Source organism: Bombus vancouverensis, chromosome 9 (genome assembly GCF_051014615.1).
Source record: "Bombus vancouverensis nearcticus chromosome 9, iyBomVanc1_principal, whole genome shotgun sequence".
NCBI classification, from domain to species: domain Eukaryota; kingdom Metazoa; phylum Arthropoda; class Insecta; order Hymenoptera; family Apidae; genus Bombus; species Bombus vancouverensis.
The window spans coordinates 831,136-843,463 of NC_134919.1; the positions used below are offsets into that span (position 1 = coordinate 831,136).

Sequence of the window (12,328 nt, forward strand, 5' to 3'; positions counted from 1 at the left end):
CGCTTTTCTTTCTATCTTGTGTACTACAATCAAGGCCTCATGAACACGGCTCACGCAGAACTCTAATATTCAGCCGAGACGCGATCAGAAACGCAGATTCATGGTGAAGAATTTTGATTTTTCTCCAGCGCGTTTCGTTTACGTAATTTCCAAACGTCATTACAATTTCTACTATATTTTTACATCTTTAATTCTAACAAAAGAGGAACAAGATTCCACTTAAGCTATTTTTCTCAAAAATACAATCTCGCTAAACGATACAAAATGTTATTCCATTTCTGTCTCTGGTTACCGTGCAAATTGTACTGAAAATTTAATTCGTAACGATATATAGTAAAGTTAGATTAATCGATATTATATTCCAGGTTTGAAGCTGATAATGTCAAATTAATGAAACTTTGGTGAACTCCTCTTTCGATTCTACGAGTATGAAACAATAAGTGAGCACTTTTGCATGAACAATGAGATTTTCCTATATTTAAACTGCTTTTAGCCGATTACAATATCCACTGAAAGTAATACTCGTTAAATTATTGAATCTACTTAATGTACTAAAGGAGCTGAAAATATAGTTGTCTTTGCAAGATGACTTTCAGTCGTATTACCGCTAGAGTTATCTCGCACGGTACGTTATTATTACCATTAGGAAGAAATGACATGTACGATATTACACATATGATTATATATAATTATATAAATAAAATATTAAATATTTGAGTAATAATCAATTTCTTGAAAAAGTCGTCTTTACGAATCATCTTCCTTCCATTTTTCGTCGAAACATATCAAAACCTATTTTCTTCCCTTTACAACATCTTTCTGCTCTCTAATATCGTATGATTAATCATAGTATGAAAAACGCTATCTTGAAATTACTCCGGTCGAACGAGCGTTCAAAGTATTAAAATAAAAACGGTGAAAAAATTTTCATCCGGACGGACGATAACATTTTATTGATCATGCGGCTCTTTATACATTTCAATATATCCTCTATGAAGTTCGTTCGTTTCATCTGGCCGTATTTCCGGGACTCTATACTTTGAGGCAAAAGAGATAAGAGAAAGAGAGACGGACAGAAAGATATTTAATACGACGTGAAAAGAATAAAACACCGTATCTGTATCGTTCCAGATTGAATACTCGTTAACGATAATTAAAAGTTGAACACGGCCAGTGAAAAGAGGAGATCGAGGCTTCAATACGAGGTAGAGGCGTAAGTTAATCCACCGGGCAGCAATATCGAGCAGAGTTGATAATGAGAGAGGATCCTCCATTGACGTACGATGTTGTCGACCATTACACTTGTCTAGAGATATCTATCCATGATCCCGTCCTAACTAGCCAGCTTGATGGTACCTAAAGCACGTGCTTCATTTCCCATTTATTCGCGAAAATGGGTTAGATACCAACTGTAGCGATTGCTACAGTTTTTATTCTGTTTAGGGACATGCAGTTTAGAAAAGGACTGCGATAGAGGTTATATAACTAATTCGTGAGTAGTACGATTTATATGAAGATAAATTTTTGAATTTATCCAGAATACGAGATTCTAAGGACCTTTAATGGCAGAATCGGTGATTTCTTTAATTGGAAAGTAGAGAGAGAGAGAAATGACAATTTCCATTATCCGACGAGTACTTTAGAATAGCGAATAAAGTAAAATAGTATGTAAAATAGTTAAATCCAGTTTTTCAATTATAAAATAGAAAATAATATTGCTCTTCGCAGCTTTTGTAACGTTCTATGAATAGCGAATGATATTGTATAATAATGGTAGAATGGTATAACGATTACACGTGTTGCTTGGATAGCTGCCTGATAGCTTGAATTCAGCCTACCCTCTAAATCACCGGTCTGATCCCCCGCTACATGGAAATCCGTTGCGTTAATATACCCACGGTAAATTAATCACAAACTGGTGCCACTGTCCGTGTACCATAAGTCTCGCGAATTTATTTAGCGTGCGATGCGTCGTGGCCTCCTAGAGATTTTCGACGACATTGTTACACTGGTGGAGGCAATTGTTGAAATTTTACTATTTTACAGCACCGTTGCATTATGCCCGCCTTTAACAATAGACGCCTCTGTCGTTGCGCGCGTTTTCATTTCGCTTACACCGTTTCATTGTCATCGCGAATATTTGTTTTGGATTGACTCGTTTTAGAAACGAAACGCAGCGCATCTCATTTTTCACAATATCTTTAGATTACTTTTGCTTGCAGGGAAAGGAATAGAGCGGACATACAGTTTGAAGCATGTAAAATTTCAAACACGACCATCGATGAGAATCGATTAATCAAAGTTGTTGGCGAGAAATCGGTTCGTTTCAATGTGCAAGAAGATGCCCTTAGAAAACTACAATATTCCGCGGCAAAAGTTCAAGATATTCTATTTGCGAATCTTCTCGATCTTCCAGACACGAAGGAATTTCTCGTATCGCGGTGCGAGTGCCACGAGTATGAAATTCATATCTATGCTAAGCGCGACCCTCGCGTTTGGCTTTAGTGGTTTCTGCATCGTACCTTTATATTGCGCCCGATTCCATGATTTTGTACACACTCTGCTCGCCTCCGAGTCGAACCTATGTGATATCGATTCGTCGAAAAATAAACTTACCTAGATATTTCGACTTTTCGATTCGCAGCGAGCTTTTCGCCATATTTTCATCTGCCCTTCAATATTTTGCTCGTACGTATTATGGCTGTAAATTAGGTAGATATTTGTTTCGTTTAAGCAAAGTCCAACGATATCACTGGATAATTAACAAAATAGGAAGTTACCGTTAACATTTTTCATTCGCTTGATAAACGATTAACTCTAGTTGCAACAAATAAATTATCTTTGAACTTTGTTTGCCCTCCAAGAGAGACAAATTACAGCTGAACCTCTCGATTCGATGTATAAAACTAAGTAAATAATCGAAACGCAAGATAATAACATCTTTCCTTCCTTAAGCATTCGATGAGATCAACAGGTTCCACTTCGTACGAAGCGAATCAGCTCTCCAGCGAGTAGTAGAAGCACCGCAACATCCGGTCACCGGTAGTTTCCTTAATCCTCAATCTCGTTTCGTTGGTAACACCATACGAAGGTGTCTCGAAATTCATTTGAACCCTGTCTAATTTCGTTCTCTTGGCTGCAATTTCCAGTACACGCAGCCCAAGCGTCGTAATTCCAGCGACCTTCCGGACAAAGCATCCTCTTCCTGAATCGTCAGCCTGCCGCCGACTCCGACCCTGCTTCCATTCGTTTCCGTCGATCTCACGGCCACGAAACAGACGCAGACGCGGGAGTAGCAGAGACGTGGATAGCGCAGCGCAATTCGATTTAAAGTTACACCCGCTGCTTACGTATTCTCGTTTTCCGCTCGTTTCCGCGGCTTCTTTATCCTCCTTAGCCGCTCGCGTCCGGACTGCTAAAGCAGCAATTCCGCTTCCTCGCGTCCTGCGCGGCTCGTGACTTTTAATCTCGACCCCATTTCGAATGGCTGCGAGAGGGTAATTTTTATAATCTTCAAGGGAAAGAGGAGGAACGGGCGCGTGACAGAGAGATAAAAAAACAGCGAATTTAAAGTTGCACTACTGCTGGGCTTGGCGGTCGCTTTAAATAGACACGAGACGCCAGATATTCTTCTCTTCGCCTTTCTTCGTTTTTTTTTATTCTTTTCTTCGCATTTTTTTTCTTTCATCTTCTTGATTTCTTCCTTTTTTCTTCCAACTCGCGTTCTCGTAGAACTCTTCAATTTCCCCAGTCACCCCCAATGGCGGCGAGTACGCCCTCCGGGCCGTGCAACTACAAAAGTGCTACTTCTCACTTTCACCGTCTGCTGACTCCGACTCCGCGACTTTTAATCTCCGCCACCCGCGCCTTTCGTCCACGGGATATACGTACTTTTATGATATTCCAGCGGGCAAGTCGGGGAAAAGGCGCGAATAAAGGGAACGGATAAAGGACGACTTGGACCATGGGTGGAGGATGGGGGCGGGATTTAAAAGTTACGTCGACGATGGCAATACCGGACGAGGACCACTAGCTTGCAGGAATGCGACGTCATACCTTGCTACGTCGAGAACGAGGGAAAGCCAATGTGAGTTGGAGAGGATTGAAATTGATGGATCAAGTTCCAGGGAATTCGTTTTCATCGAGCTGCTGATATTTATGTATTTCTAGGAAATTTAAACGCACAAAAGGTACAGCACGTATATAACGTGCAAAAATATCCAAATATTCAAAAGAAAGTTATACATAGTATTATATTAAAAAAGACTGTCATCTAGCATAGCCGCGTAACTCGATGTTAGGAACGTACGAAAGAATACAGGGAGAAAAAGATTTAATTTATTTATTCAACATTTAAATTATTATAAGTGACATTATCTTATAACTTTTCCCGACTTTCCACATCTGGACATAGAGAGGCGAGATAAATTTAATTAGCGCGGAGATTAAAACGACAATTAGCATGCGAACGCAAAGTTTAAGCCGTGGATTTTTTGAATTTAAGGAACATTTCCCGGTAGAGGTTGTTCCGATGTGAATTTGAAGAGTTTTTAAATCGAAATTATTCCTTGTCCAAAATAAAGCCTTCTATGCAACGGCTAGAATAAACACTTTTCCCGTTGAATGTATCTCTACGAAATGTTTTAACTGCAGAGTATAAGCATGAAATATAACGATAAGACAACCAAGAATCTGTTTCTCTCATTTTATTAATTAAGAACGGAAGGAAGAAATCAAATCTCAATTAAATCGACACGGATCGACAGAGCAAATTTTGAAAAGTCAAATAATTTTCGTTTTAGTGTATTTTTTATCATTAGAACGCAACAAAGGAAACAGAGATTCGTTCCGGAAGTATTAGTCTTGGTCGACGTAAAACGACGATTCGGTGCGACGTGGCGGCGTACGGATGTCGTACTTCTATCGGGCCCTTCATTGAGAATGCCGGTTCCGACGTTTCGTATCGTTCGATTCGCGTGGTTGCACGTGACGCCCGTATCCCCCTAACCACTACCTGGTATGCAGATTTTTCACGATACTTCGATGACGACGTTCGTCCCGCGATGGCAAAGAAGAGAGGAAAAGCAAAAACGAAACAGAAAGAAAGGGAGGAGAAAAGGAAGGGCGGAGAATCAATCCCCTCTTCCGTTTTTTTTCATCGCGTCGACGTGGCGGAACGCGAAACGAATTTATAACTAGCGATACGCGACGATCGTGGCAGAGCCCTTGAGCCGAATTCGTCAATTTTAATATTCGCCCCTTCGACCACCTTCGTCGCACACCCCTGTTTCGGGCGCCCTCGATGCCTCGCGGCTTGCACCCTCGACCCATCGAGCCTCGACCACCGTCACGATCCTTTTTAGGATGAAATATAGTAGAATTTACGAGCCGACGCGGTATCCTCGATCTGTGGAGGGCGTCGAGCCTGGCTAGGGGTGAAATGTGAAGGAAGCGCGATAGATATCAAAGAGTTGAATATGTGAAATTAGTCGAAATATTAGTTTTGGTTTTGTAAAGATTTCTTTAGACTTTTCGTAGGGTAAAGTGGTAAGGATGGCGATTTAGGCGATTGCCTGAGTTTCAAGTTCGTTTTACTAGGGTAACGCATACGAGATGTCGATCATTCGAACGAGACTTTGACGCGTTGACGCATCTTCGCGTACATCTTTGAAACATCATAGCATATATGAAAAGTTTGTTCGGGAAATTTAAAAGGCAAGTACTATGAGAAAACGCTATAATTTTACAATACTTGTTACTAACGTGGTATGATACACGACGTTATGGAGAGTTGTATCGAAGAAGCAAGTTAGCCAGAATAGCAATCGTCTCGACAGGAATTCCAAGGAGCTCACATAAATTTCAATCGTGTAGAACCGATCGCTGTCGTTGTTATCGCGGCCGGAAACGCTCGCAAACATTCACGGTTTCCGGCGAAATCAGTAAACGCGACGACGTTATTCAATTTCCGCGTCGCTCGCGGGCTCCCTTTCGAAAAGGAGTTCTTTTTCAGTTATTGATGTAGGAACGAGTTTTCGAGGGTTTTTGCCGGCTTATCCGCCGTACGATCTCGTCTTCATTTCCGCCATGTCGACGGTCTTCCACCCTCGCGTTCGCGTGCGTGCTCTCGTCTTCGTTGCTTTCCCGTTCGAAACTTTGTACGTTTACGTTTGCGAAATATTCGAGTCCTTTCTTTTCTCTTCTCTTACTTTCTATACGTTCCATTTTCTATGGTATACCGTGAGTACACTTCGACGACGTTATCGAACCTCGAGTAACGTAGAAGATTTTCATCGTGATACACGAATTGCACGCCTTAATTCTTTCTACAGTAACGTTGGTCGAAAAACTATTATGTGGGTGTGAGGATTAAAACTTAAAGGACAGGATGATCTAAGTCTTGGAGATTTGAATTTTTATAAATTACTTCTATATTTTAATTAATAGGAAAATATTATTTAAAATGGAAGTCATTATTTCTCTTGGCTGAAAATATTTTTCCTAGTAACAAATATCAAGTCCAAAGATAATTTTCCATTTTTCCAATTACGCTATACTTCTTGGACAAGTTTAAAATATGAATAAAACGTATGATAATTTTTTCCTCGTCAAAGAAAGAGCAGGAATGAAGTTTCTCCCTTTATATATACCATCTTTTTCCCTCTTTTCCCCCTTTTATCTACCGAAATTACTATGCCATACCTTATTGCTTCCCTGTATCGTTTATATCCCTTCGTTACAGAGTAATTAAAATTCAATGGCGTCCGACGCTAAAATGAAGAAAAAACTGCCGCGAAAACACCAATATCTATGCGAATAGTTATGAACTATAATTTCACGTACAGCGATTGGCGAACACGAGAGATGGCCATTGGGATCGATTTTAATCGAATTCTCTCAAATGTACACGCGCGTTGAAGAGGGAAACGAAACGGTTTCATTGCACCGAAAACGAAATTGTTTGCAAAGTAAACTGTAATCGTTCAATGATCATGAATTTCAGCAATTTCGTTATCGTTTCTAAAAATCTATAATACGATCGAAAGATTAGCGGCGTTTTTGTAATTTTGCTGCTTCTATTTCAAACTATCATATACGCTATTGTATCATTTGAAATAGCGTATCTTTAAAAAATTTCGTTTATCATTGTATTTATTTTCTATTTTCATTGCTACGAAATATTATTTATTCGTACGATAATTACCATTAACGTACAAATTGATATACAGACTTTAAAGAATATTCGACGGTAGAAAACCACGATCTAATCGAAAACCAACGAAAGAATGGATCAGGATTAAATCGAAATTGTACGATGTTTTGAAAATTCGATTTAAAGACTTAAAAATGGTCAACGATCGTTGACTTTCGCCGGGAACAACGACGATAACAATCACGGTTATGAGTGATAATTTAACCGAGCAACTGGCATCGACTGTTAGATGCGATCGGATCGGTTGCAGTCGATTGGCCGGATTTCCCGAAATACCAATGAGGCACTAAAAGTGATTAAATTACTTGGCAAGCCAGCACTCGGTAAACTACGCGTGATTGATAAACGTATGCGCGCTCATCTGACCGAATATGCGTTGCGATCATTTATGCGTGACTGACATCTGTTTATTTCCTATAGATTTAGTCCAGCTTCGCAACCGATCGAACAGTTCGTATCAGGAGCCGATCCATCCTCCGTACTATGTTCGATGTCTTTGTTAAACAGACAGAAATAAATTAATTTTCTTCGCTTGAAATGCGAAGATGCAGTTATTCGTATTAATTGGGAACTAGTAATTTTGGCAAACGAATCTATTGGAACAAAACAGAAAGTAATCTTTCTATAGCCAATGTTGCAAGTGATACCACGAAACTTGTATTGAGTCGTGAGCTTATTAAGGATGAGAGATGATTAAGGATGATTTCGATCATAGATTATAGATCATAATCAGCGCCATAAGCAAGGACACGTAATCTTGGCGATGAAGTAGTTTGGATGAGAAGAGAATTAATTACATTCTAAGTGATACAAATGTATGTGCATACATTGCAATTGAAATTTATTCGATCACGTGATTATATCAGTAATTTTACTTCTTACACAACTTTTTTTTACAAAGAGAAATAGACGATGTAATCTTGCTATTATATTCTATCACTGTCTTGCCTATTGATTCAATTTCGCTCTATCTGCCAAAATAATTCTCTTAATCCGAAAAAGAAGACAGAGTTCTATGGAAGGAGAGGCAATCTCAATTTATAAAGGCAATTATCTCCAATGATCCGGCGGTTCGTTTTAGCGGAAACGGTGGCTCAGTCGTTTCGTGAAAGAACGCGTCCTCGCGATCCATTTCCATTTCGCGCTTCTATTCGACTGGGGGGCGGACGGTTCCTCTGGCGTGGCACATTTCTCAGGGAAATGGGAATCGATTTGAAGAATGCCGTTGCGAAACTACAGTTGGCAACACGCCCTCTGCCTGTTCCTCTCTGAGCCTTCTATCGGGTCATCCCTCTGATGTCCTGCTCTCACAGCCGATCTTCATCTTTCTTCCGTTTTCGTTCGTTTCCGATCCGAGTTCTCTCCACTTCTGTCTATCTATTTCTTCGCGTTTTCCTTTTCATTTTTCTTTCCTTTTGCATTATATTCTACTCGTTTGATATTTTCGCAGTGTATATTGTACCGTTACTCTTTTTTTATTATTCAAGGAGCTAAAAAGTACAAATTAAACTAACTGCTCAATTTGAGATTAAACAAATAAACAAAATGAGCAGTTTCGTATTCTAGTATTTGATACCATATTTCGTGAATAACAGAAGCAAATAATGTGATTTTCTAAATAATTAAATAAATTCTCCAAACAGTGGTGACCTACATATCCTACGCAGCGTGTTATTATATGAAATAAACGTTCTACATTTATAGGTACCTACATACGTATGAATATTGCTATTGCATATGTATTTTGTAATTAAAATGAGACTACCATGAATTTATTATTCGTAACATAATACAATGAAGTAAGAATAACAGTAATAAGAATGATAAAAACAATAAAAGTAGAAAAATATCTAACGTAAGTTTCTTTGCTTTATACATTTATAAAATATGTTACTTCAATTATCGTATAATTTACGTATGTCGCAAAAAAAAAACGTAAGGGAGGATGTTTTATTAAGAATTACTACAACTAAAATAACTTCTCGCAAAGAATAATATAAACATTTAATGCATCGGTTCGTTCATCTTTTGTACAAATATTCCAATTTCCTTCCACTTTATCAAATGTTATCCTTACTATTCTCCTTCGATCACGGTACTTGCTCAGAAATCAAAGTAAAACGTTCCGCAGATATGTATAACACAGGAGCAGAAGTTACTCTATCGGTGAGAATCTAGAAGCGATATGTGCGGAAATTGAAAGTTTCCTGTGTGGATAGAAGCAAGGGACCGAATGCAGGATAGGCATGGAAAGGATTTGTCTCACAGAGCGTCACGAAAAATCAGTATTTCTTTATTTGGTCGAGAATCGAGTAAAATCGTTTTTCGTACTGGTCGATATGCGACGAAGACGAATGTTGTAAGAAATCAGGGATACGTTCCGATGTGCAATATACTCTCGCCGAATTGGATCGTGATCGCGTAATCTTTTCGTTATATTTGTCGTAGTAAAAAAGGTTTTCGGAAAATACCACGCTTTTTGTTTGTACTGTCGTAAATAAAAACAGTTAACATTAAAAATCGAATATAAGTAGGACAAATTAAAATTTGATCGAAATTATTATTCCAGAACGTGATAATCTTCGGTAAAATTTTACCAGAAAAATTTGTTAATTTTTTAGTAACGATACTGAAAAATATCACACTTTGAACAGAATCCGAAAAAAGCAGTTTATTGCTTGTGAATATTATAAATCGAGCACAGTGATACAAGTGTTATTTTACTTTCACTCCCAAGGAATTTATATGATATATATCGGTAAAATTATGCATATTTATCAAACAATTTTAACCATACCGAATATTTTAAACAATATACGAATGAAAAGATAGAGCCACGATTTTCATAATATTGTTTGGTACATGTATGTAGCTGTCAGTGTATTATCCAAATCCCTTTTCACTCTTCTGCCTTGTAGTCCATTTTATTGTTCTCTATTTTCTCGTACTACAACGATATAAGTCAATCATACTTTTCTATGCATTAGCGTATCTCAATATTCGTGTTATTTTCGAAAACATTACGCACGAAAGATGCAGGAATTAATAAAATCTTCGTGAATAGTAAATAAAGTTGCGAGTAGTACTTAAAGGCTATAACTCTTCACGAATACTCACGTAAATTTATTATTCCAATCCGTTCGCTGTTGTTTCAAATTCTTCCATTTCGTTTATTTATTATTTCCAGTCTTTATTTGGAAGATTTAATAGAAATCACGTACGTGTGTTTTCCACGATATAAAACCATACGTTCCCTCCTATTCGGTGTTGTTGTCAGGTCTTTCATTCGGTTCTTTGTTGGTAAATGTTTTTTCGCGGGAAAAAATTTATCCGAGAAATTCCACTGTCTTCGTCATGCTTTCAGATTGCCGGACGAAGAACGCGGAGTTAATGGCGTTGCCCTCTTCAGTTTATGAAAAGAGATCTCCTGCAGACCAGAGCAATTCGGGGACGTGGAAGTAAAGTATGAACGCTTTGTTGTGAAAAGATCCCCCAGCTAGTAACCCGTATTTCAGGAATTTCAGTCTCCGAAATGAAAATTGGATTGCTATTTAGGCAAACACGACATTTTACGAGGATCTCGGACACATGATCGATGAGACTTGCAGTAGTCGCTATAGTCGTAAGTTGGATCGAATCGAAGAAACTTCGGAAAGAAGTTTTTATTTCTCTTTTTATTTTCCGCGATAAGTCTCGTCACGTACTGCGAAAGTCTTTAGAACAGCAAAGCATATGGCAAGAATAGCATTCCGTCGTCACTCGTTGTTCACGACGACGACGACGACGACGGCGCGGCGCGCGACTGGAAAAGTCATTTTACTCGGTAATTAGTTGGCCAGGTCGCGACAAATTGAAAAAGTTAGTGAGAAATGGAACGCAATTTAATCCGCGGCCATCGCTGCCGGTTGCGGCCTCCTGCAGCCGCAATAATCAAGACTAGCAAATCGAATACCTCTTCTGCTTGCAGTTGCTGCTTTTCCTTGTTTCTTCTATCGGGCGTCGATCGAAACTTCGACGCAACGTTCGTAGGTTTCGTAATATCCGGCAAGTGATTCGTAAGAACGCGTGAAAACTGGGAAACTTGAGCGCGTGTACAGTTTTTGTTCTTATTCATCGTCGTCGTTATTTATAGTCGGCGTTCTTACACTAGACAAATGAGCAAAGTTTCCTAAATATTCGCAATATCGAATAATAAAACTCCAATCATGGTCTAATATAAATCGTTATATTATAAATCGTTACCCACCAGTATTATCCAATTTATCAAACATTTGAAAGAAAAATCAGGCGACCGTTCGGGCACACAATGGCGGCTGAGAAATGAAGAGCGTCCTTAAATGGGAAGGTTCTCTCCTCAAAACTGCTGATCTCGCCGTTTCGTTGATCACGTTTTCAACCCCGCGTCTCTACATCTACAGTCATTATCCAGCCGCGGTAACGACAATCATTATTTTTTGTTAGTGCACCGCGTACCGTAATGGCGGTTGAAAGGACGTGAGGGAAGTTTCTTGACGTTAAGGAAGATCATACTATGCATTTAGGGTTTCCTCTCTATCCACGTACATTCTTCGTCCTTTATCAGGCTATATATACAGCATTACGGTAAATGCACTTCGTTCGTATCGTCATAATTCCTAATTATATACTTTCAATTGTTTGGCCGAAAGGACGTGAAAATAGGTTATTAAACCTCTGTCGAGTTGTGTGGTTTCGAAATACACGTGTATCCAAATTTCATACATTTTACTCGTTTAATCATCGCTAGACCGCGGATGTTACGCATTAATGAAAAATTCATAAGTGTTAAAAGATGTTCAGAACACATATAACATTAAACGTTAAATTTAATATCAGCGGTCTTTTTGGGCATATTCATATTTAGATGACTCTGAAAAAGAGGTTAATCTGCATGTACAATTTAGAAAAAGGCACGCGTTTTATAAAAAATATTTAAGTTAGGAGAGCCTGGGATTTTTGCCACACGTTTTTAATATACACGTACTCAAAGCAGACCGCTATCATACTCCCAGCGTCAGTATTTTCTATGCAAATAAGATTTGAAGTATGCAGGACACGAGACATAATACACTTTTATGCTAAAGTGTAGTTAAATGT

The 12,328-nt window shown here is 38.7% G+C and overlaps 1 protein-coding gene across 15 annotated transcripts in view; it reads right to left on the reverse strand.

Moving 5' to 3' along the window:
- The window catches only part of LOC117159936 (CUGBP Elav-like family member 1-A), a 355,184-nt gene that overhangs the window by 67,919 nt on the left and 274,937 nt on the right, over nt 1-12,328 (reverse strand). The window lies entirely within an intron of this gene.